Source organism: Lissotriton vulgaris, chromosome 1_1, assembly GCF_964263255.1.
Source record: "Lissotriton vulgaris chromosome 1_1, aLisVul1.2, whole genome shotgun sequence".
Lineage (NCBI taxonomy): Eukaryota > Metazoa > Chordata > Amphibia > Caudata > Salamandridae > Lissotriton > Lissotriton vulgaris.
The window spans coordinates 721,466,081-721,488,863 of NC_141685.1; the positions used below are offsets into that span (position 1 = coordinate 721,466,081).

At 48.1% G+C, this 22,783-nt stretch overlaps 1 protein-coding gene across 7 annotated transcripts in view; it reads left to right on the forward strand.

The window, feature by feature from the left end:
- LOC147747711 (coagulation factor XIII B chain-like) overlaps positions 1–22,783 on the forward strand; it is an 825,373-nt gene that overhangs the window by 236,384 nt on the left and 566,206 nt on the right. The window lies entirely within an intron of this gene.

Consider the following 22,783-nt stretch of genomic DNA (forward strand, 5'->3'; position numbering starts at 1 on the left):
TTGTAGCAGCCAATAAAGCAGCTTCTGTAAGCCTAGAGTAATTAATTCAGTGAGTAATTTATTATGTTAGATTGATCAAAACCCTTGCATATACATAACACATATAAATAACTTAATTTACAAGATTAAAATTTGATAAAAGTCCTTGTGCAATCCATCTTAGAAGTTGGTGCGGTTTAAAAAAACCCACAGGAGAGTGTCTCCGGTTCCAGGTTTTCCTTTCTTCGTACAGTGGTGTCATTTGATTTCAAGGGGGACCTTCAATGGTGCCAGAATTATTTATTCTATTATTTATTTGTGCAAATTACCACTGTGCAAGATAGGCCCTCTTTCCTTACGTTTTGTTGTCCTGCTCGGCTGCCTTGGCTCTGCTGTGTATTTGTGTGTGCATTCTCTTCTCTACTATGTTGAGAAACTTTTGTGAAGTGACAGATCTAATGCATGGAATCAGATTTGAAGCAGGCCGGCACCTTCTCTGCAGATGTGAATCCCAGCTTGGTTGTAGATGGGTCGAAGAAGTAAACGTTGTTCTTTTGTTAGACTTGTGCTAATGCAGATTATGTGTACAAGAACTTCCGGTCCATGAAAGCATAGTCATCAGGTGTTGTCTCCAGGCTTCCTCTTCCAGGGTGGAAGGTGAGGTAGGATTAGCATTATACCCAGCTGATATTTAAAGTATTTTTTTTCAGTGCGATGTTGAATCCTGCAATCAGGTACGATTGTGGTTTGGCTGCAACATAGTCGTTCAGTACGAGCTAGCCATGTGCCCTTTTTGTAAGGGTGGTCTTATTTTCTGCAGTTAACATGAATCTGATGGTGTTAGAGACCACTTTCTTAAAGCTAGTATGGGTCGGTGAGGATTCCCATGCAATTTCTAACCCTAATTGGTTTAGGGAGTCTCTGAGGTATATTCCGGCTGGTGAGGACCCTTTTTGTGACAATTCAGCCCAGAGATGACAATTTAATGTGTTTTGCTCTGCTCCTCTGATCTTATGCCAGCATTTTATAAAAGCGCCCCCTCTAGCTGTTTCTGGAGCCCAATAGCCTTATTTGCTCAGGCTAGGCATTGTTTGGAATGTGAAAGATCGTTCTGTATGACCTGGTGATTATTTTTTCCACGGTGATTGCATCTCTTCCTCGCATTACCTCACTCCTGTATGTCATCGTCAGAATGAGTTTCGTTTGGATGACCCCAAGTAGGGGTATCAGTGAAGGTCCGGCATGTGCTTTTTTAGAGTCTTCATGAAAAAAGTTAGTGTTGCCTTTCCATCTTAGTGCTTTTTTTTAGGGTTGAAGGAACCTTTGTTGTCTTGCAGAACTCATAGGTATTTTTTATTCCTAGTTCTATTCGTTGTTTATCCAGGAACCATATAGGTCATGTCTTCTTGGAAAGATTTATTGCCATTGTTTTTGTTTTCTTATATTGATCTTAAGTGCATTCTCCTGTGAATATTCCTGTGTTGCATTGAGTAGTGTTGTAGACCAATTGGTATTTGGCTTACTAACACTTGGTTGTCGGCATAAAGAAGGTTGGAGATAGTCGTCTTACTGAGCTTGGGGGCATGTGAATTGTACTTGTCCAGCTGAATAGCATGGGAGCAGGGACGCACCCTTGTTTTAGCCCTTTGGTGGTGGTGATGCGCCTTGATAGGTGTGACCCCATCCCCAGTTTGAATTTTACCCATGACTCTGTGGTAGGAATATGAGTTGCTATAGAAGGGCTGGTGGTATGCCCCAATTTTACAGGTTCCGTCACAGTCCTACTTGATCGATGTTGTCAAAGGCCAAGCTGTAGTTGATGAAGCACAGGAATAACGGTTGCCTGGCTTGTTTTGTAGTGTCAATCAAGTGGGTTAGGCCATGATGTTGGTAACTGTTCCCATGTTTTTGCAGAAGACAGTCTGGTTTAATGGTATAATGGATGAGGCGGAGACCCAAGATTTCAGTTCTCCCAGGATTAATCCTGCGTAATATTTGGCATCATTGTTCAGTAGTTTTTCACATTGGCCTTGTCATTCTGCTTGTAAATTGGTGACATTATTGATCCTTTCTATGATTCTGAAATTATTCAGCTCACCATGATCTGGTGTATTTTGGTTCCATTTGTAGCTGCTTGTTAAGAAATGTCTACCAGAGTTGTATATATCAATTATTTGTGCTAATAAATGTAATGTACTTAAATGGCAAATGTAATAAATCTGTGTTTGAAGGTCTTAGGTCAGAGAGGTTGTATTTTGTCCCAGCTATATCACATGGGATCTTTCACTGCTAGTGTTCTGAAGCACAAGTAATGGAGGCATCTCAAATGGGAACTAAATGTTGTATTTTGAACTTGACTCTCAGGGTAATGCGGCAAAACATTCCAAGTCTTACTCTGCTGTCTAGCCATTATTTCTTTTGTAAAAAGTAAAATACTCCATTACATCCACTACTAAAGGCTAAACACTATTTAAAAAAATACATCTACCCAATAGTAGGTTGAAATGCCAATGGTGACACCTTTTACAGGGTCTCAACCAATCAAGGACACACACTTATTAAAGGCCTCACAGGTCGGGTAATCCCTAAGTGTACTGAATACCCATGCACTGATGATACCTTTAGCAGTTTGCACACAATATCCTCTGTGAGCATACTCTTACAGAAGAGAGGCGTTGCTCAAAATTCAGGTCTTGCTTTTGTATCGCAAAACACACAAAATGATGGACGGAAGGTTGCACAATGGCAAAACATTCACCCCCAGTCACAGATCTGGGTTTAATCCATCGTTATTTTGCTCACCAAGCCACCCCAGTTCAGACATGGCCATATGCAAATCAGTCTTGATCCTGTGCCTCATGGAAACAGTCCAGCCCGAACTGACAAGCCATGTCTTTCATGGACCGGAATCAAGCATCCTAGGACCGGTTTCTGGCTATCAGCCGTCTTCAGCAAGGATAGCTTGACTCCAGTGGCCTAGTGAGCAAGGGACCCACGTCTGGTCATACCCTTCCCACATAGGGTGAACAGCAAAACACACAAGATGATGGACGGAATGTTGCACAATGGCAAAATATTCACCCCCAGTCACAGATCTGGGTTTAATCCCTCATTATTTTGCTCACCAAGCCACCCCAGTTCAATCAATCAATCAATCAATCAACAGAATTTGTAGAGCGCACTATTCACCCGTGAGGATCTCAAAGCGCTGAGGGGGGGGGGGGTGTGTTTCTACTGCTCGAACAGCCAGGTCTTGAGTTGTTTCCTGAAGTGAGAGATGGTCCAGGGTCAGCCGTAGGTGAGTGGGGAGGGAGTTCCATGTCTTGGCTGCCAGGTAGGATAAGGAACGTCCTCCGACAGTGGACTTCCGAACTCGTGGGACGGAGGCGAGGGCGAGGTTGGCGGAACGGAGCTGGCGGGTGGGTGTGTAGAATGTGAGGCGGCTGTTGAGGTACTTCGGGCCCGAGTCATGGAGAGCCTAGTGTGCGTGGGTGAGGAGTCTGAACGTGATCCTCTTGTTGACGGGAAGCCAGTGCAGGTCTTTCAGGTGGGCAGAGATGTGGCTGCGGCAAGGGATGTCGAGGATGAGTCGTGCTGAGGCGTTCTGAATGCGCTGGAGTCTTTTCTGGAGTTTGGCTGTGGTTCCAGGGTAGAGGGTGTTCCCGTAGTCCAGACGGCTGGTGACGAGGGCCTGGGTGACAGTCTTCCTGGTTTCGGTGGGGATCCATCGGAAGATCTTTCGGAGCATGCGCAGGGTGTTGAAGCAGGATGACGAGACGGTGTTCACTTGCTTGGTCATCGTGAGGGAGGAGTCCAGGATGAAGCCCAGGTTGCGTGTGTGGTCCGTTGGTTTGGGTGCGATGACCAGGGCAGGGGGCCACCAGGAGTCGTCCCAGGCCGAGGGAGATGGTCTGAGGATGAGGACTTCCGTCTTGTCGGAGTTCAGTTTTAGACGGCTGATCTTCATCCATTCTGCGACGTCTTTCATTCCTTCCTGGAGGTTGGCTTTGGCGGTGGCGGGGTCGTTGGTGAGGGAGAGGATCAGCTGGGTGTCGTCGGCGTAGGAGATGATGTTGAGGTTGTGTTGGTGAGCGATGGCTGCGAGAGGGCTCATGTAGACGTTGAAGAGGGTGGGGCTGAGTGAGGATCCTTGCGGGATGCCACAGATTACTTCGGTGGCCGCGGATCGGAACGGGGGAGGCGGACTCTCTGGTTTCTTCCGGCGAGGAACGAGATGATCCACTCCAGTGCCGCTCCTTGGACCCCGGTGCTGCTGAGGCGCTGTATCAGCGTGCAGTAGCATACGGTGTCGAAGGCTGCTGAGAGGTCTAGGAGGATGAGGGCAGCGGTTTCCCCGTTGTCGAGCAGGGACCTGATGTCGTCGGTAGCTGCGATGAGAGCGGTCTCGGTGCTGTGGTTTGCTCGGAAGCCGGACTGTGAGGGGTCGAGGGATCCGTTGGTCTCGAGGAAGGCGGAGAGTTGTCTGTTGACGGTCCTCTTGATGACTTTGGCTGGAAAGGGGAGGAGCGAGATGGGGCGGAAGTTCTTGAGGTCCGTGGGGTCCGCAGTGGGTTTTTTCAGGAGGGCGCTCAGCTCGGCATGTTTCCAGCTTTCCGGGAAGGTGGCAGTTGCGAAGGAGCTGTTGATGATGTTCTGGAGTTGAGGTGCGATGATGGAGTCGGCTTTGTTGAAGATGTGATGTGGGCAGGGGTCGGTAGGGGAGCCGGAGTGGATGGTGTTCATCAGGCGGGTGGTGTCTTCGGCGCTGACAGCAGTCCAGGACCGGAGGGTGGTGGTGGGGGGCGCTGGTTCATTCGTAGGGTGCGTGGTCTGTGCGCCGAAGCTGTTTTGTATGTCGGCGATCTTGCGGTGAAAGAACGAGGCGAGTGAGTCGCAGAGATCTTGCGAGGGTGTGATGTCGTTGTTGCAGGCGCTGGGATTGGAGAGCTCTTTAACGATGCTGAAGAGTTCCTTGCTGTTGTGGGTGTTGTTGTCCAGACGTTCTTTGAATGTTGTCCTCTTGGTGGTGCGGATCAACTGGTGGTGTTTGCGGGTGGCGTTCTTGAGGGCTGTCATGTTTTCTGCTGTCTGGTCGTGGCGCCAGGCTTTCTCGAGGGTTCGGCAGGTTTTCTTGGAGTTGTTGAGGTCGTTGGTGAACCACAAGGCTTTCCTGCTGCCGGGTCTGCTGGGAATAGTCATCAGTGGTGCGAGGTTGTCGGCGCAGTTGGTGAGCCACTGTGTGCCACTGTGTGAGGTTCCAGTGGCCAGTTCAGACATGGCCATATGCAAATCAGTCTTGACCCTGTGCCTCATGGGAACAGTCTAGCCCGAACTGCCAAGCCATGTCTTTCCTGGACCGGAATCAAGCATCCTAGAACCGGTTTCTGGCTATCAGCCATCTTTAGCAAGGATAGCTTGACTCTAGTGGCCTAGTGAGCAAGGGACACACGTCTGGGCATACCCTTCCCACATAGGGTGAACAGCAAAAAACAAAAGATGATGGACGGAATGTTGCACAATGGCAAAACATTCACCCCCAGTCACAGACTTGCCTTTGTATCACCACAATCGTTAAATGCAAATTATAGAGACAAACAAAATACACATCAAACTTTCAAGGTACTATTTATTTATTTATTCACCAAATGGTATCCTGGCACTGGCCATAATGGTTAAAGGTGGTACATGAGAAAAAGAGGGAAGGACCATGAGAAAAGACAGATCAGAGCTCCAAGGACAGGGACGACTCAGTACCAGTTACTTTGGAAAAGGCCAGGTCTTGAGTGCCTTTCTAAACTTTAACAAGTCAGTTGTAGTTCTTAGGAAAAGAGGAAGTGAATTCTAGAGCTTAGTGGCCCAGACGATAAAAGTCCTGGCTCTTAGCCTGCATTTGCTAAACTTGGACTCACAAAACAGATTACAGATGTGGACAAAGATATCTGTTAGGGATATATCTTCTTATTCTCTTTTGCGAGGAGACAGGGCCCATCTCATAAAAGGCTTTATAGGCCAGGCAAAGAGATTTAAACTGGATTATTTGCTTAAGTGGCAGCCAGTGTAGCTTCTTTAAGGCAAAGGATGCAGAGGCTCTCCGAGGTCTGTTTAAAGCAAGTTTAGCGGCTGCATTTTGCACCCTTGCCAGACGATGCAGTAGGTAATCAGGTGCATCCAAAAGAAAAGCATTGCAGTAGTCTAAACAACTAAAAACAATGCTTCGGACATCCACATGTCTAGAACAAGATGGAAGCAACAGGAGGATCTTCCAAAAGGTTTTCAAGAGCGCAAAGCAAGTTGCAGCCATTTTATTTACATGACTTTCCACACAGTTTGTCGTCAAAGGTGACTCCCAGATTCCGAAATTTGTTAACAGGAGCAACAGGCCCCTTAAGTGTTCCAGGTCAGAAATTTGGGGATAAAACCTCTGGGATTGTACAGGCAATGCAGAAGGGTATCTCTGTCCTATCCTCATTAACTTTCAATGAGTTTAGCATGAGCTGCTGAATAATGTCGGTCATGCACTCATTACAGGCCAAAGAAACAATAAGCTGAGTGTCATCAACGTAGTTAATCAAAGCCACTTTATGAGACTTAATAAGTCTAATTATTGGGCCATGTAGATGTCAAATACAACTGGGCTGATGGCAGAGCCCTGTGGTACACCCTGATTAGTGGCCCTGATCTGGGAACAATAATTAGGTAGAGCGACTACTTGACTTCCATTCTGAAGGAACGAGCACAACCATTGCAAAGCAGTTCCACACACTCCAAATGACTCCAACCAAGCTAGAAGGGTGACATGACACACAGTGTCGAATGTGGCCGAGATGTCCAATAAGATCAGTGTCGCGGACTGCCCTTCATCAGCTCGCATCCGTAGCTCGTCCATTGCAGTAATCCAAGCTGATTCAGTGCCATGGCCAGGCCTAAATCTGAATTTTTCTTTCTTCCAGTAGCTGGTATTTTCTATATATTGGACTAAGAACCTGCTAACATCACGTTCTACAATTTTCACCGGAAATGGAAAAAGAGAAATTGGTCTGTAGTTATTCATGACAGCTGGATCAAGAGATGGCTTTTTCAAGATAAGTGTGACTATGGCATTTTTCCATGCAAGTGGCAATGTGCCCGAATGCAGAGATTAACAGGGGACAAAAAGTTTGTGCATATTCCTTCCAGATTTCAACTGGGAGGACATCCACGGGTGAGCCTGACGAAATAGTCCTGGCTATAGAATTAAAGCCTTTCACGGACAAAGGGTTAAAGCCATCTAATTTGCCCATTGCTGATTGGACACCACGTTAGGTGGCAGTACATATGAACTGTTCCTCTGTTCTACTGTTCTTCTATCACCTGTCAATAACAGAAAGAATATACGCAGTGATTTGCTAGCAGCAGTGTATGCATCAATAAAGTTTTTTATTACGAACATTATCTGATGATGGGGTGTTCCAAAACCTGGTAACAAAGATGCATGCACCACAGAGCCTTTAACTACAAAAGTAAACTCAAGCACATTGTTTGCGCCTAACTTATAGAGAGACAATGGATTTACCCTATTATCACTGCTGAAACATCTATCCAACTGGCAAAAGTGCACAGAAAAAATCTCTAATGATTCTCTCTCTTACGCTAATGATTAGTTTTATTAAAGATAAGTTGGTGCAGAACATTCTAAAAGTCAATGCTCTGTGGAAATCCCCACCACCCATATCATCAGCTCTCATGCAAAAATTTGAATCACTGGTAATCAAAATCGTTCATGTGGCGTTTCAACCAGATTTAAGTATATTATTGAATTGGTTCTGATCTATATAATGCATCAGGGGGTTTTACCCTGGAAGATTCAGACCTTCTCATAGCAGGGTTCTTCTGGCTGCCTGCTGTGCCAGACAGAGATGGGGATCTGCACTACAGGAGGACCGGACAGGCCATTCTGCCATTTCCTCAGTTGGATGAAGGTAGAGAGGCTGCTTTGAGACACGAAGGTCTGTCACAATGAAACCATGCCTAATGGTCCCTTTCTAGTTACAGACTCTTGCAGTGTGGCCCAGTTTGAACATTCTTGCAAAGGCTAAGTAATGTTGGTTTCTGCCCCGCCTTGCACAGGTGCGGGAACGTGCTATCTCATTGATTGAATGTAGTGTTTTATTCACACTGAGTTAAAAAAAAGATATATAAATAAAGAATTTATGTGGGTCATGATCCGAGAGAGCAGACACATATTCAATAGAGGCATTCAGTTGGGCTTCTGGCTTCACCGTTCTGTATCATTTCAGTCTTTAAAGCAAGAACAAATCCATCCCTCTTTACCAGTTCACCAGTAGTCAAATTTATCAAGGAACCAATTCTGTGGGGTTATGACGATGTAAGGTTGTGAATTTCAAAAGTCACAAATTTAAACAAGCATTGAAAATGCAATAGGTCCCGCCTTTGATTAAGTTAAAGCCATTTCCTTGGCTAATGGTATTGTATAGCACAGCAAATGGCGTTCACTTAATGAAAGGTGAGACCTATTGCATTTTTTTATGCCAACCTTTTATCCTGAATTTTGACTTCTTGTCCAGTATTTTTGTCCTGAATTTTGACCCTTTGTCCTGAATTTTACACTCACCGTCCTGAATCTGCACCCATGCCAGTTGGTCACCCAACAGGAGGAATGGCTGCTTTAAGAATGGCTGATCCTCTTCTACAATGGCACAGATGAGCAAAAGAATGATGGCGTGAAATACTACACTGAAGCTACCAGTGATTCAGTATAATTCGAGCATTCTCTCCCTCTCAGTGAGCCAGCCTGGGCCATGTGCCAGGAAGTGGGCACCGTAGCTCGCTTTGCTATGAGAACTCAAGCTGTCTTCATTGGTGAGGTCCAAGAAAGCCAAAACACGCTCAGGGTCTTGTTCCCCCTATGAAGAGGTACGGGCCAGGCTGCTCCTCTCGGAGGTAGGCCATGATGGTCAATTGGTCGGTCCTTTACTGGAGTGCCAGCCACAACAGGCGCACATGCTCAGATTCGTGTCCATTTTATATTACTGTGAGAAGTTGGCCTGGTATATAATGCTCACTAGTTCTAGTGATCACTTTGTACCATGCCAAGCAACCCTTATGATGATGGTTGTAATTCAACCTTGTAGACCAGTTATCCTAGTGGTAACGTGGACAAAGCAGTCTTAGGCTAAACTCTGAAAGGCATGTGAAGCCAGCTGTTATACCATACACAACCCCCTTGAATACCAAATGAAAGGGACACCACACAGATATATATTGAAAATATATATTGATTTATTAACTATAAAATCCCCTGGACTCTTTATGAGCACAGAAGCACAAGCGTTAAATCACAAGACAGTTTAAAATACACAAAAGTTGCACAATATGGATGAGCCCTAGGGGCCACCTAAACCATATACTAAATAAGTGGTATAAGGGATACCAGGAGGATAGTGAAGAGGCCTAGGGCCTTGGGAATCGCTGGAGCTATTTGAGACTGGAGTTGACTAAGTCGGGAAAGGCCCACGGGACTCGGGTGCAGTGTTCAAAGTGCACGCACTTCTCAATACAAAGTCTATGGTGCGTAAAAAGCACAAAGTTAGAAAGTTAGGAACCTTCCGAGTGACCTACGGAGCTGAAACTTAAAACACAGGCCCTTGGGATGTGTACCAGTGCAGGAGCACCGGCGGAGCTGAGTTACCTCACCCACAGGAAGCGGGTGCACAGGGTCGAAGATGTGTCGGGTTTCGTCACGCTGGTCGATGGTGCTTGGAGCAGGAGATGCTGCAGGCGGCTCGATGAGAAGAGTTCCGGTGGATCCAAGGGTGGATCTGTAGATGTGAAGACCTGAAAGCAGAGGGGACAGTGTTCAAAGTCACTAGCCAGTGACTGCCGTGGAACCAGAGTGGAACCAGGTGATGTCGGGTGCGAACAGGCGTTGTCGGGTAGCTTCTTTCTGCAGCCACGTGGATACCCGGGGTCGAGGACGTCCAGGAGTCGGTCACGAGCTGTCCCACGTAGGCTTCTCGCTGTTGGCGGTGTCGGCGACCTGATCGGAGCAAACAGGCCTTGGCAAATGCAAGCCACGCAGAAGTTGAAAGATGCTGTTCACTCGGACCAGCAAGGTCAGAGCGGGTGCTCCTTTTCACAGGAGCTTGGGTAGGTCTGGAGCAACCAGACCTGCTGTTTAAATCTTCGGGTTCGTCGCCAAGATGGCCGCTGGCCGCGTGGCTAGTGGCCGGGATGGCGCGTCGAGTGGCACAATGCAAAAGGGCCCCACGCAGATCGTGGAGATGCTGGAGGGCTGATCTTCGGTGCAAGGGCTGCTCGGTGGTGGGGGTTCTCAATCCCCAAAGCACAACGTCGAGGATGCCTCAGAAGCTGCGCAGTCAGCTTTTCGGGTGTCTTTCAAGAGGTCCGGTCCCACGTCACTCGGTGCCTCCACGGGTCCCTTCTTTGCAGGGACTGTGGATCGGGCTCTGAGAGGTCTGGGAGTCTGGTTCTTGTCGGGCTCTGGGCTCGGTCTCCGGCGGGAGGCGGCGGCAAAGCAGACGTCGAGTTGCTGGTTGGTGCCTGTGTTCACAGGGTGGTCACTCCTTGGCCACAAGGGAGATTCTTCTTCAGTCTTCTGTGCAGCAGAATGTCGAAGTCCAGTCTTCTTCTTAGTTTTAAGTTGATTTCGGGATGATCTGCTGTGCAATGGCACTGCTCCCCCTCTTATTCCAATCTAGGGGGTGGATCACCTACTAGGTCCCTCCTCTGGGAGGAACCAGGAAGGGGGGCGGTTACACCCCCTTTCCTTTGTCCAGCTCCGCGCCAGGACTGGGGCTGGAAGGCCCCAGAACCGGTTTGGGCTGGCCTATGCACGGGGACACCTTGTGTGCCCCGGGCATGTCTGATTCTATTCAGCCCTGTCCTACCCAATACACAAAATCCTGTCTGGGGTGGTGCTCGCACCTCCCAAGGCAGGAAACCCTTTGTCCAGGCCACCATCTGCCGAGTTTCGGTCAGCAGCAGGAGGCCAGACTTGTGTCTGTGGTGGCAGCGTCCATTTTGTGAAGCTGAGGCTCTGTTTAACTTTAACCGGGGTTAAGGCTACACACATGTCGTGTCCCTCTAGAAGGGTGGAATGCTATCCCCGTCGCCAGAATTGGCGAGGGGATAGTATTCCAATTCGTATGACACCTTACTCGACATGTTTTGATAAAGCCAAACCAAAGATAGCATTTAACCGCTAGGATTATAATGCACTTAAGAGTATATGGTATGGCAATATCCCGGAACAGCTTAGGGAGTTGTTCCCGACAGCTGCAGACAGGCTCAGCTCATGCTAGAGCACCATCTCACATATTTCCAAGCACTCTGCCTCCAGGATTGATGAGGCCTTCCATAGGAGTGGCTGATAGGAACATATGTGTCCAGTTTAGGGTTAGGCACAGACATACTGTACCTAAGTAAGAGGTGGTTACACCGACTTACCCCAGCTGAGTGATCAGCCAGTTGTGTCAATTATGGAGGCCAGGCCAGGGGTGGCATAATACATGCTGCAGCCCCTGGTAGGCCTTGGATACACCTATGCCCTGGGCACCTAGGGTGCACTTATACAGGGGCTCATAAGGTGAACCAGTTCCAATTCGTAATGCACCTAGAGTGCATTGGCAGTAATTTAGAGAGAGAACAGCAGGCTGTGGGTCTGATTAGCAGGCCCACAGCCACATTAAGTCAGAAACCAGTGAAGCAAAAAGCAAAAATTTGGGGTGACCATAGGATAGCAGACCCTACTCTCCTACATAACCCCCCCCCAAACGCAGGGACATTAGACTAACCTTGACCAGTTGTGTCTTCATGTTCTAAGTGGAAGTACCTGGAGAGACCATCTGCGTTGCCATGGTCAGTCCCTGGGCGGTGCTCCACTGTAAAGTCCATCCCCTGTAGGGAAATGGACCACCTGAGTAGTTTGGGGTTTTCACCCTTCATCTGATTAAGCCATAGGAGGGGCTTATGGTCGGTCTGAATCTTGAAGTGAGTACCAAATAAGTATGGCCTCAACTTCTTCAGGGCCCACACCACAGCAAAGGCCTCCCTCTCTATAGCTGACCAACGTTTCTCTCTGGGGGTCAGCCTTCTGCTAATGAAAGCAATGGGCTGGTCCTGGCCATCTACATTAAGCTGTGAAAGCACTGCTCCCACTCCCAACTCAGAAGCATCTGTTTGGACAATGAACTCTCTTGAGTAGTCAGGACTCTTCAGGATAGGTGCAGAGCACATGGCCTTCTTCAGGTCATCAAATGCCTTTTGACAGATTTCTGTCCACTGAACCTTTTTGGGCATCTTCTTGGATGTCAGATCATTAAGAGGAGTCACAATGGACCCATAGTTCTTAACAAACTTCCTGTAGTACCCAGTCAGGCCCAAGAAAGCTCTGACCTGAGTCTGGGTAGTTGGAGGGGACCAGTCCTTGATGGTCTGGATCTTACTCTCCAGTGGTTGAACTTGGCCTCCACCTACAAGGTGGCCCAGGTATACAACCTTGCTCTGCCCTATCTGGCACTTTGTTGCCTTGATAGTGAGGCCTGCCTTCTGCAGAGCCTCAAGCACTTCCTTCAGGTGGATCAGGTGATCCTCCCAGGTGGAGCTAAAGACAGCAATATCGTCCAGATAAGCTGCACAAAAGTCATCCAACCCAGTGAGGACTTGGTTCACCAACCTTTGGAAGGTGGCAGGTGCATTTTTCAAACCAAAGGGCATCACCACAAACTGATAATGCCCACTAGGGGTAGAAAATGCTGTTTTGGCTTTAGACTCCTCAGCTAACCTGATTTGCCAGTAGCCAGCTGTCAAGTCAAATGTGCTCAAATATTTGGCAGAAGCCAACTTGTCAATGAGCTCATCTGCCCTTGGAATAGGGTGTGCATCTGTCCTGGTGACAGCATTGAGTCCTCTGTAATCCACACAGAACCTCATCTCTCTCTTGCCATCTTTGGTGTGAGGTTTGGGGACCAGAACCACTGGGCTAGCCCAGGGGCTCTCTGAAGGCTCAATGACACCTAATTCCAGCATCTTTTGCACCTCAGTCTTTATACAGTCCCTGACGTGGTCAGGTTGCCTGTAAATCTTGCTCTTTACAGGAAGACTGTCACCAGTGTCCACCACATGTGTACACCAGTTAGTCTGACTGGGTGTCAAGGAGAACATATGCCTGTATGCCTGTAGAACTTGTCTGCAGTCATGTTGCTGATGTTCAGTGAGGCTGCCACCTAAGGCCACACCATCAACTGAGCCATCCTCAGGGTTCTGAGTGAGCAGGTCTGGGAGAGGGTCACTCTCTTCCTCCTGTCCCTCATCTGTAGCCATGAGCAAGCCCATGTCTGCCCTGCTGACATATGCCTTCAATCTGTTCACATGGAGCACCCTGTGGGGGCTCCTGGGAGTTCCTAGGTCCACCAAGTAGGTAACCTCTCCCTTCTTTTCCAGAATTGTATGGGGTCCAGACCATTTGTCTTGGAGTGCTGCTGGGGCCACTGGCTCCAACACCCATACCTTCTGTCCAGGCTGAAATTCAACAAGGACAGCCTTTTGGTCATGCCAAGCTTTTTGTAATTCTTGGCTAGCCTCAAGGTTTTTAGATGCCTTTTCCATGTACTCTGCCATCCTGGAGCGGAGACCAAGTACATAGTCCACTATGTCCTGTTTAGGCTTTTTGAGAGGTAACTCCCATCCTTCCTTTACAAGACACAGGGGTCCTCTTACAGGGTGCCCAAACAACAATTCAAAGGGGCTGAAGCCAACCCCCTTTTGAGGGACCTCTCTGTAAGCGAACAAAAGGCAGGGCAGAAGGATGTCCCATCTTCGCCTGAGCTTTTCAGGTAATCCTTTAATCATGCCCTTTAGGGTCTTGTTAAATCTCTCAACAAGCCCATTGCATTGTGGGTGATAAGGAGTGGTGAACTTGTAGTTTACACCACATTCCTTCCACATAGCTGTCAAATATCCAGACATGAAGTTGGTACCTCTATCTGATATTACCTCCTTAGGAAACCCCACTCTGGAGAAAACTCCAAGTAGGGCCCTGGCCACAACAGGAGCTGTTGTGGTCCTAAGGGGAATTGCCTCTGGGTACCTGGTGGCATGATCCACTACCACCAGTATGAATCTGTGCCCAGATGCTGTAGGGGGATCCATTGGACCAACAATATCAATCCCCACTCTCTCAAAGGGAACCCCCACCACAGGTAGTGGTATCAGGGGGGCCTTTGTTGTTCCACCTGCTTTACCACTGGCTTGGCAGGTTTCACAGGAGCGACAAAACTCCTTGGTGTCTTCAGACATGTGAGGCCAGTGAAAGTGAGGGACAAGCCTGTCCCAAGTCTTGTTCTGGCCTAGGTGTCCTGCTAAAGGAATATCATGGGCCAAGGTGAGTAGGAAGCCCCTAAATTGCAGAGGTATAACCAACCTCCTGGTAGCACCAGGCTTGGGGTCTCTAGCCTCTGAATAAAGGAGTCCATCGTCCCAATATACTTTATGGGCACCTTGAGCATTCCCAGCAGCCTCAGCAGCAGCCTGCTGTCTGAGGGGTTCAAGAGAAGGACAGGTTAACTGAGCCTGCCCCAAGTCTGCCCTAGAAGGTCCCCCTGTCCCCAGAAACTCAACCTGATCAGGTTCAAGTTCTTCAGGGACAGTTCCTTCAGGGGTCTCAAGGTCAGTTTCCTGTGAAGTCTGATCCTCACTTGTAGGCAGTTGGGAAGGCACAGCCTTAACCCTCCTGTTCTTCTTCTTGGGAGGTACTTGGTCCATTGTTCCAGGATCCAAGACCTGAGGTTCAGAGAGGCACTTTTTGGCCTGTGACCTGGTCACAGCAAGGACATGTGATGATATCCCTAACATCTCTGCATGAGTCCTGTACTCAACTTCTGACCATAGAGAGTTCTCCAGGTCATTGCCCAACAAACATTCTACTGGGAGATCAGCACTAACCACAACTTTCTTTAGGCCAGTTACCCCTCCCCAGGAAAAGTTAACAAGTGCCACACTATGTGTAGTAGTGACATTGCTGGCATTGGTCACCAGGTAATCATCGCCTGGCATGTATTGTCCAGGGTCCACAAAGTTAGGTGTCACCATAGTGACACTGGCACATGTGTCCCTGTAAGCTTGAGCCACTTTGTTGTTAATCAAAGGCGTCTGTCTGTATTTGCCCAGATTACTGGGACTTATGTCAGGGACCAAATCCAGGTCCCCTTCACAAACCAAAACAGCCTGTGTAAGAGTTCTGACTAGGTCAGAATCTCCTCCAGTTCCCAAAGTGATTCCCACTAAACCCTTGGCTTGAGGACCAGCACTGCTAACTGTACTAGTGGGTGCAGGTGCCTTAGGGGCTGCAGTGCTGGGGGCTCCACCCTTTTTACACTCACTTGTCCAGTGAGAGGTGTTCTTACAAGTTTTACACCAGGGTTTCTTCTGACCTTCTTTCTTCTTCTTCTTGGAAGTTTGGGACCCACCCTCTGTCTCAGTTTGGGGCCCTGTTGAAGACTTCTGGTCTTTAGTTTTCTGCTCCCCACCCTTCTGGTCTGTTTTCTTCTGGTCACCACCCTGGTTCTGGTTCTGGTTCTTTTGCTTAACTCTGGTTCTTACCCATTTATCTGCCCTCTTTCCCAATTCTTGGGGAGAGGTCAAATCTGAGTCAACCAAATGTTGATGCAACTGCTGGTTCTGACAATTATTTAAAATTTGTTCTCTCATCAGCAAATTATACAATCCTTCATAGTCTGTAACCTTGCTTCCCAGCAACCATCCCTCCAGAGCCTTAGTGGCACACTCAACAAATTCAGACCAGTCCTGAGTCTGTGTCTTCTGGGTATCTCTGAACATTAACCTGTACTGTTCAGTGGTTAAGCCTAACCCATCAATCAGAGCACTCTTCAGGACCAGGTAGTTTCTAGAATCCCCATCACTAACTGTGAGGAGTCTGTCTCGGCCTCTACCTTCAAAGGAGAGCCACAAGATTGCTGCCCACTGCTCCTGAGGGATCTGCTGTACTCTGCAGGCTCTCTCCATTGCAGTAATCCATTTATGGATGTCATCCCCAGCTTTGTAGGGGGGCACAATCTTACTCAGGTTTCTATTATCAAAAGACCTGTCTTTATCCTTGTGGATATTGCTGCCACCAGTGGGTTCTATTACCCCACTCTCTCTAGGCTGTCTTGCTCTAGCAAGTTTCTCCTTAGCCAGGGCAACCTCTAACTCTTGCCTCTGGATCCTAAGCTCAGCCTCTCTCATCTTGGCCTCATGTTCCCTTCTCTGAGGGCTAGTCATCTCCTTTCTGGAGTGACCATGAGAGCCTCTAGAGACATGGGAGGTATTGGATTCACCTGAGTGATGCCTCCTCCTCCTATGGCTCTGGTTAAGTCCACCTGAGGGTCTGAATGGGTTGTTACCTGATTCATTCCCAAGTTGACTTAAGTTAGCCTGGTTCAGTCTACTGACCAGCACCTGACTATCTCTGTCATCATCTGACTCACTGCTTTCTACCTCCTCCTCCTCTTCTTCTTCCTCTTCCTCTACATCTACTTGAGGAGCTCCAGTGGTGGAGGCTTCCTCATCTACTAGGATGATAGGGGCAGGGGTGTCTACAGTGTCATCCTCTGAAGGATGGCCTCCTTCAGCATCCCCTGTGGGGTTTGCCTTAGAGGGCTTTAGAGTCTCAGACTGGTCTAAGAGCTCTCTTAGGTGGTCTGTAGTAGGGGAAGGCCCTGTCTTCAGACCCCTTAAGACACAAAGCTGTCTTAATTCCTTAAAGGAAAAAATAGCAAATTTGGATGGTGCCCTTGGAGGGTCACTCTCAACAGGAGTAAGTCCACTGGACCCCTCTGCTCCAGACATTGCTCTAGTGTGGGTGGATGTGTTGCAATCTACCTACACTGGTGTTTACCTACTAAACCTATCTAGTAGTTGTAGCTAGGGTGTGCTACTCCCTTTGCTCTACAACAACTAAGTTCAGTAGAACTTAAGTATACTAGTCTTGTTTTATATGTACCTAGCAGGTACCTGTATGATCTTTCAAATGATAATCTCAAAGATTGTAATGGTAAAACAACAGCAAGCTCAGATCCCAATCCGCTGCTCACCAATGTGAGAAGTTGGCCTGGTATATAATGCTCACTAGTTCTAGTGATCACTTTGTACCATGCCAAGCAACCCTTATGATGATGGTTGTAATTCAACCTTGTAGACCAGTTATCCTAGTGGTAACGTGGACAAAGCAGTCTTAGGCTAAACTCTGAAAGGCATGTGAAGCCAGCTGTTATACCATACACAACCCCCTTGAATACCAAATGAAAGGGACACCACACAGATATATATTGAAAATATATATTGATTTATTAACTATAAAATCCCCTGGACTCTTTATGAGCACAGAAGCACAAGCGTTAAATCACAAGACAGTTTAAAATACACAAAAGTTGCACAATATGGATGAGCCCTAGGGGCCACCTAAACCATATACTAAATAAGTGGTATAAGGGATACCAGGAGGATAGTGAAGAGGCCTAGGGCCTTGGGAATCGCTGGAGCTATTCGAGACTGGAGTTGACTAAGTCGGGAAAGGCCCACGGGACTCGGGTGCAGTGTTCAAAGTGCACGCACTTCTCAATACAAAGTCTATGGTGCGTAAAAAGCACAAAGTTAGAAAGTTAGGAACCTTCCGAGTGACCTACGGAGCTGAAACTTAAAACACAGGCCCTTGGGATGTGTACCAGTGCAGGAGCACCGGCGGAGCTGAGTTACCTCACCCACAGGAAGCGGGTGCACAGGGTCGAAGATGTGTCGGGTTTCGTCACGCTGGTCGATGGTGCTTGGAGCAGGAGATGCTGCAGGCGGCTCGATGAGAAGAGTTCCGGTGGATCCAAGGGTGGATCTGTAGATGTGAAGACCTGAAAGCAGAGGGGACAGTGTTCAAAGTCACTAGCCAGTGACTGCCGTGGAACCAGAGTGGAACCAGGTGATGTCGGGTGCGAACAGGCGTTGTCGGGTAGCTTCTTTCTGCAGCCACGTGGATACCCGGGGTCGAGGACGTCCAGGAGTCGGTCACGAGCTGTCCCACGTAGGCTTCTCGCTGTTGGCGGTGTCGGCGACCTGATCGGAGCAAACAGGCCTTGGCAAATGCAAGCCACGCAGAAGTTGAAAGATGCTGTTCACTCGGACCAGCAAGGTCAGAGCGGGTGCTCCTTTTCACAGGAGCTTGGGTAGGTCTGGAGCAACCAGACCTGCTGTTTAAATCTTCGGGTTCGTCGCCAAGATGGCCGCTGGCCGCGTGGCTAGTGGCCGGGATGGCGCGTCGAGTGGCACAATGCAAAAGGGCCCCACGCAGATCGTGGAGATGCTGGAGGGCTGATCTTCGGTGCAAGGGCTGCTCGGTGGTGGGGGTTCTCAATCCCCAAAGCACAACGTCGAGGATGCCTCAGAAGCTGCGCAGTCAGCTTTTCGGGTGTCTTTCAAGAGGTCCGGTCCCACGTCACTCGGTGCCTCCACGGGTCCCTTCTTTGCAGGGACTGTGGATCGGGCTCTGAGAGGTCTGGGAGTCTGGTTCTTGTCGGGCTCTGGGCTCGGTCTCCGGCGGGAGGCGGCGGCAAAGCAGACGTCGAGTTGCTGGTTGGTGCCTGTGTTCACAGGGTGGTCACTCCTTGGCCACAAGGGAGATTCTTCTTCAGTCTTCTGTGCAGCAGAATGTCGAAGTCCAGTCTTCTTCTTAGTTTTAAGTTGATTTCGGGATGATCTGCTGTGCAATGGCACTGCTCCCCCTCTTATTCCAATCTAGGGGGTGGATCACCTACTAGGTCCCTCCTCTGGGAGGAACCAGGAAGGGGGGCGGTTACACCCCCTTTCCTTTGTCCAGCTCCGCGCCAGGACTGGGGCTGGAAGGCCCCAGAACCGGTTTGGGCTGGCCTATGCACGGGGACACCTTGTGTGCCCCGGGCATGTCTGATTCTATTCAGCCCTGTCCTACCCAATGCACAAAATCCTGTCTGGGGTGGTGCTCGCACCTCCCAAGGCAGGAAACCCTTTGTCCAGGCCACCATCTGCCGAGTTTCGGTCAGCAGCAGGAGGCCAGACTTGTGTCTGTGGTGGCAGCGTCCATTTTGTGAAGCTGAGGCTCTGTTTAACTTTAACCGGGGTTAAGGCTACACACATGTCGTGTCCCTCTAGAAGGGTGGAATGCTATCCCCGTCGCCAGAATTGGCGAGGGGATAGTATTCCAATTCGTATGACACCTTACTCGACATGTTTTGATAAAGCCAAACCAAAGATAGCATTTAACCGCGAGGATTATAATGCACTTAAGAGTATATGGTATGGCAATATCCCGGAACAGCTTAGGGAGTTGTTCCCGACAGCTGCAGACAGGCTCAGCTCATGCTAGAGCACCATCTCACATATTTCCAAGCACTCTGCCTCCAGGATTGATGAGGCCTTCCATAGGAGTGGCTGATAGGAACATATGTGTCCAGTTTAGGGTTAGGCACAGACATACTGTACCTAAGTAAGAGGTGGTTACACCGACTTACCCCAGCTGAGTGATCAGCCAGTTGTGTCAATTATGGAGGCCAGGCCAGGGGTGGCATAATACATGCTGCAGCCCCTGGTAGGCCTTGGATACACCTATGCCCTGGGCACCTAGGGTGCACTTATACAGGGGCTCATAAGGTGAACCAGTTCCAATTCGTAATGCACCTAGAGTGCATTGGCAGTAATTTAGAGAGAGAACAGCAGGCTGTGGGTCTGATTAGCAGGCCCACAGCCACATTAAGTCAGAAACCAGTGAAGCAAAAAGCAAAAATTTGGGGTGACCATAGGATAGCAGACCCTACTCTCCTACAATTACCTACAACAAAGTCAGGGCTATTGGCTTAGTCAATAGGTGTTAGTTGCATAAGATAAATAAGCAGCAACTACGGCTTGTATATAATATTGAAAAAGCTTCCCCTTAAAGCCCTGGTGACGCCACAATGATGCTGCTCACGAGTTTCAAAAAGAGAAGGAAAATCCAGTTAGAAAATTATTCTCCTTAAAGGATTTCCCTTCCGCTGCAACTCACCTGGCATGACGTCATGCCGTAACTTCTCCACTAGTGAGAAGTTAGCAGTGTGAGCACACGCACATCGGAGTGCCTGCTGTCACCGCAGTCCGGGAAATAAGGGACCGCCTGTGCCAGGGCACAAAAAAGAGCCCGATAGAGACCCGTTTTGAGGGCCCCTTTAAAAAACTCCTGGTGCTCAGCACCAGTGAGACCCGGCCCATTTAAAGCTCTAGCTAGGCCTATGCATCTTCATTCTGTACTATGGTCAGTCATACATTGATTTCATTCTAGTCTCGCACACTATAAAAAGAAATGTCAGTAGTATGGCCATAGATATAAGTATCTTTAGCGATCATAATCCTCTGACACTCACACTAAAGGGGTTGGTTTTTAAAAATGCAGCAGTTAGAACTGACATTATAGAAAGGGCAACGGACCAGGGAAGGAGGATTAAGTGGGCTAAGATTGACGGAAATCAATTTTATAGAAAGTTAATAGCAGAGGGACTAAATGCCATCAACATCTGTCTTGACCCTCATGTAACTGGAGACTCAGTGGTAAGTGCATTTGAGGAAATTGCACGCCACATGGACAATCTATTAAAATCTTCCAAGGCCAGCAAAACATGTAACATCCAGCGTTGGTTTGATCAAGCTTGCTCGAGGGCGCACAAAAACCTCAAACTTTCTCTCCAATCGAAGCCAAGGGATAAAGCCAAAATAGCACAGCTCAGGATTGAATACAAAAAGGCAGTGAAGTGTCGAAAAAAAACCCTACAAATCCAAGCCTAGGAAGATTTAAGGGAGGCAGCAGAAAGGCGAGACAGCTCGGGTTTCTGGAAGGTAATCAACACCCCATGCTTCCAGGACCCAGGAGCACAGAAAATATTAAATACCATCTTACCCCAACAATGGCAGACTCACTTTCAGAGCCTCTATAACTACACTGGACCACTTACCCAGCGCGAAGGATCAAGGCAAAGACCCAACACAAAACTGGACTTTTGTCTGGAAGAGGTAAAATCGGCAATAATTGGTCTTAGCAAGAACAAAGCTCCAGGTCCCGATGGCATACCCCCTGATCTGTATCTGAGCAACATCGATCTCTGGGCCCCACTGCTCACAAGGGTACTGAACGAGGCCGTGGTGGCAGGGCTGCCTCGTTCCTGGTCAACAGCAACCATAGTCCCAATTTACAAGAAAGGGAATCGAGATGACCCACAGTGTTATCGACCAATATCCCTCATAGATGTAACGGCAAAGGTTCTGGGCCGTGTCATCTTACATCGCTTGCAGGAATGGGCAGAGGAGCACCAGATTTTGACAGACATTCAATATGGCTTCAGGGAGGGCAGATCCACCACAGACCAATGCTTGAACCTGTACCTCCTGACAGCAAAATATACCATTGCTAGCAGGGGGTCAATATATATGGGGTTCATGGACCTTTCTGCGGCCTTTGACCGGGTGAATAGAGAAAAACTTTGGGCCCTGTTAACAAATCTAGGAGTGGATCAATCCCTGGTAGACGTCCTAAAAAACTTACATTGGAATACATCTGCAAGTGTAAAATACAACCAAGAAGGAAGTAGGACTGATTCTTTTCTATGTACAAGTGGAGTTAGGCAGGGTTGTATTTTAGCACCCTTCCTATTTTCCATATACATTAATCTCCTGGACAAAGAACTCTTGAAACTACAAGTAGATTCACCCCAAATTGGCCATCGAGCGGTGCCAGTATTACTCTATGCCGACGACGCGGTACTGTTAGCCAGAACTCCATTGGGCCTACAAAAATTGATTGATGGCTTTGTCAACTTTATGGCCAACCTTGATCTGTCAACAAACCTGGAAAAATCTTATATCATGTCCACAGGAGTAAAGGGAAAAGGGACTTTTACTTATAAGATTGGTTCACATAAAATCGACCAGGTCAAGATCTTCTCATATCTTGGTGTATTATTTGACGATCAATGGACCTTTAATAATCTGGCACAGAAACATGCAACGAAGCTGGCGTCATCGGCAGGGGCCATCATGGCCTACGGGATAAGGCTGGGCAGATGGTCACCAGAGCAAATCCTTAATTAGTACAGGTCAATATGTTGTGCTAAGGTCACCTATGGAGCAGAAGTATGGGGTTTCATGGATAAGAAATTGCTTCAGATCCAGGTAGAAGAAAATAAATTCTTTAGAAGAATTCTGAAACTGCCGCAAAGCACCCCGGCCTACATCATCCATAAGGAATTGGGAGAACCTTTTATTGAGGACCGGATAAAAATCAAACCCCTCCTGGCTTGGGTTAAAATTTGGGTCAACCCAGAAGCGGGTTTGACTAGATTGATTATAAAAGATTGCCTACAACGTGACAAAGGGGACCTGATACCATGGCTGAAGTATATAAAAGACTCCATGGCGGCAATTGGATGCATAAACTTTTTTACCGACCCAGATTCCTTGACTGCAAAGGACAAGACAATCCTAAAGAAACTTTATTCAGAGTGGTCTCTTACCACTAGGGCTGAGAAGGAAAGATGTAAGCCCACTATTGCAACTTATTGCCAATTGACTGAAAAGCAAGGAATGGAACCGTACTTGAGAGTCATGTATAATGTCCAGGACCGTTATTACATGACGCGTTTTAGATTGAATATGCTTCATCACTTACTAGCCGTCCCCTCTGGTTTCACTCTTACAGTTGGGGAGAAGGGTACCTGCGGCTGCGACACTAGGTCTCCGCAGG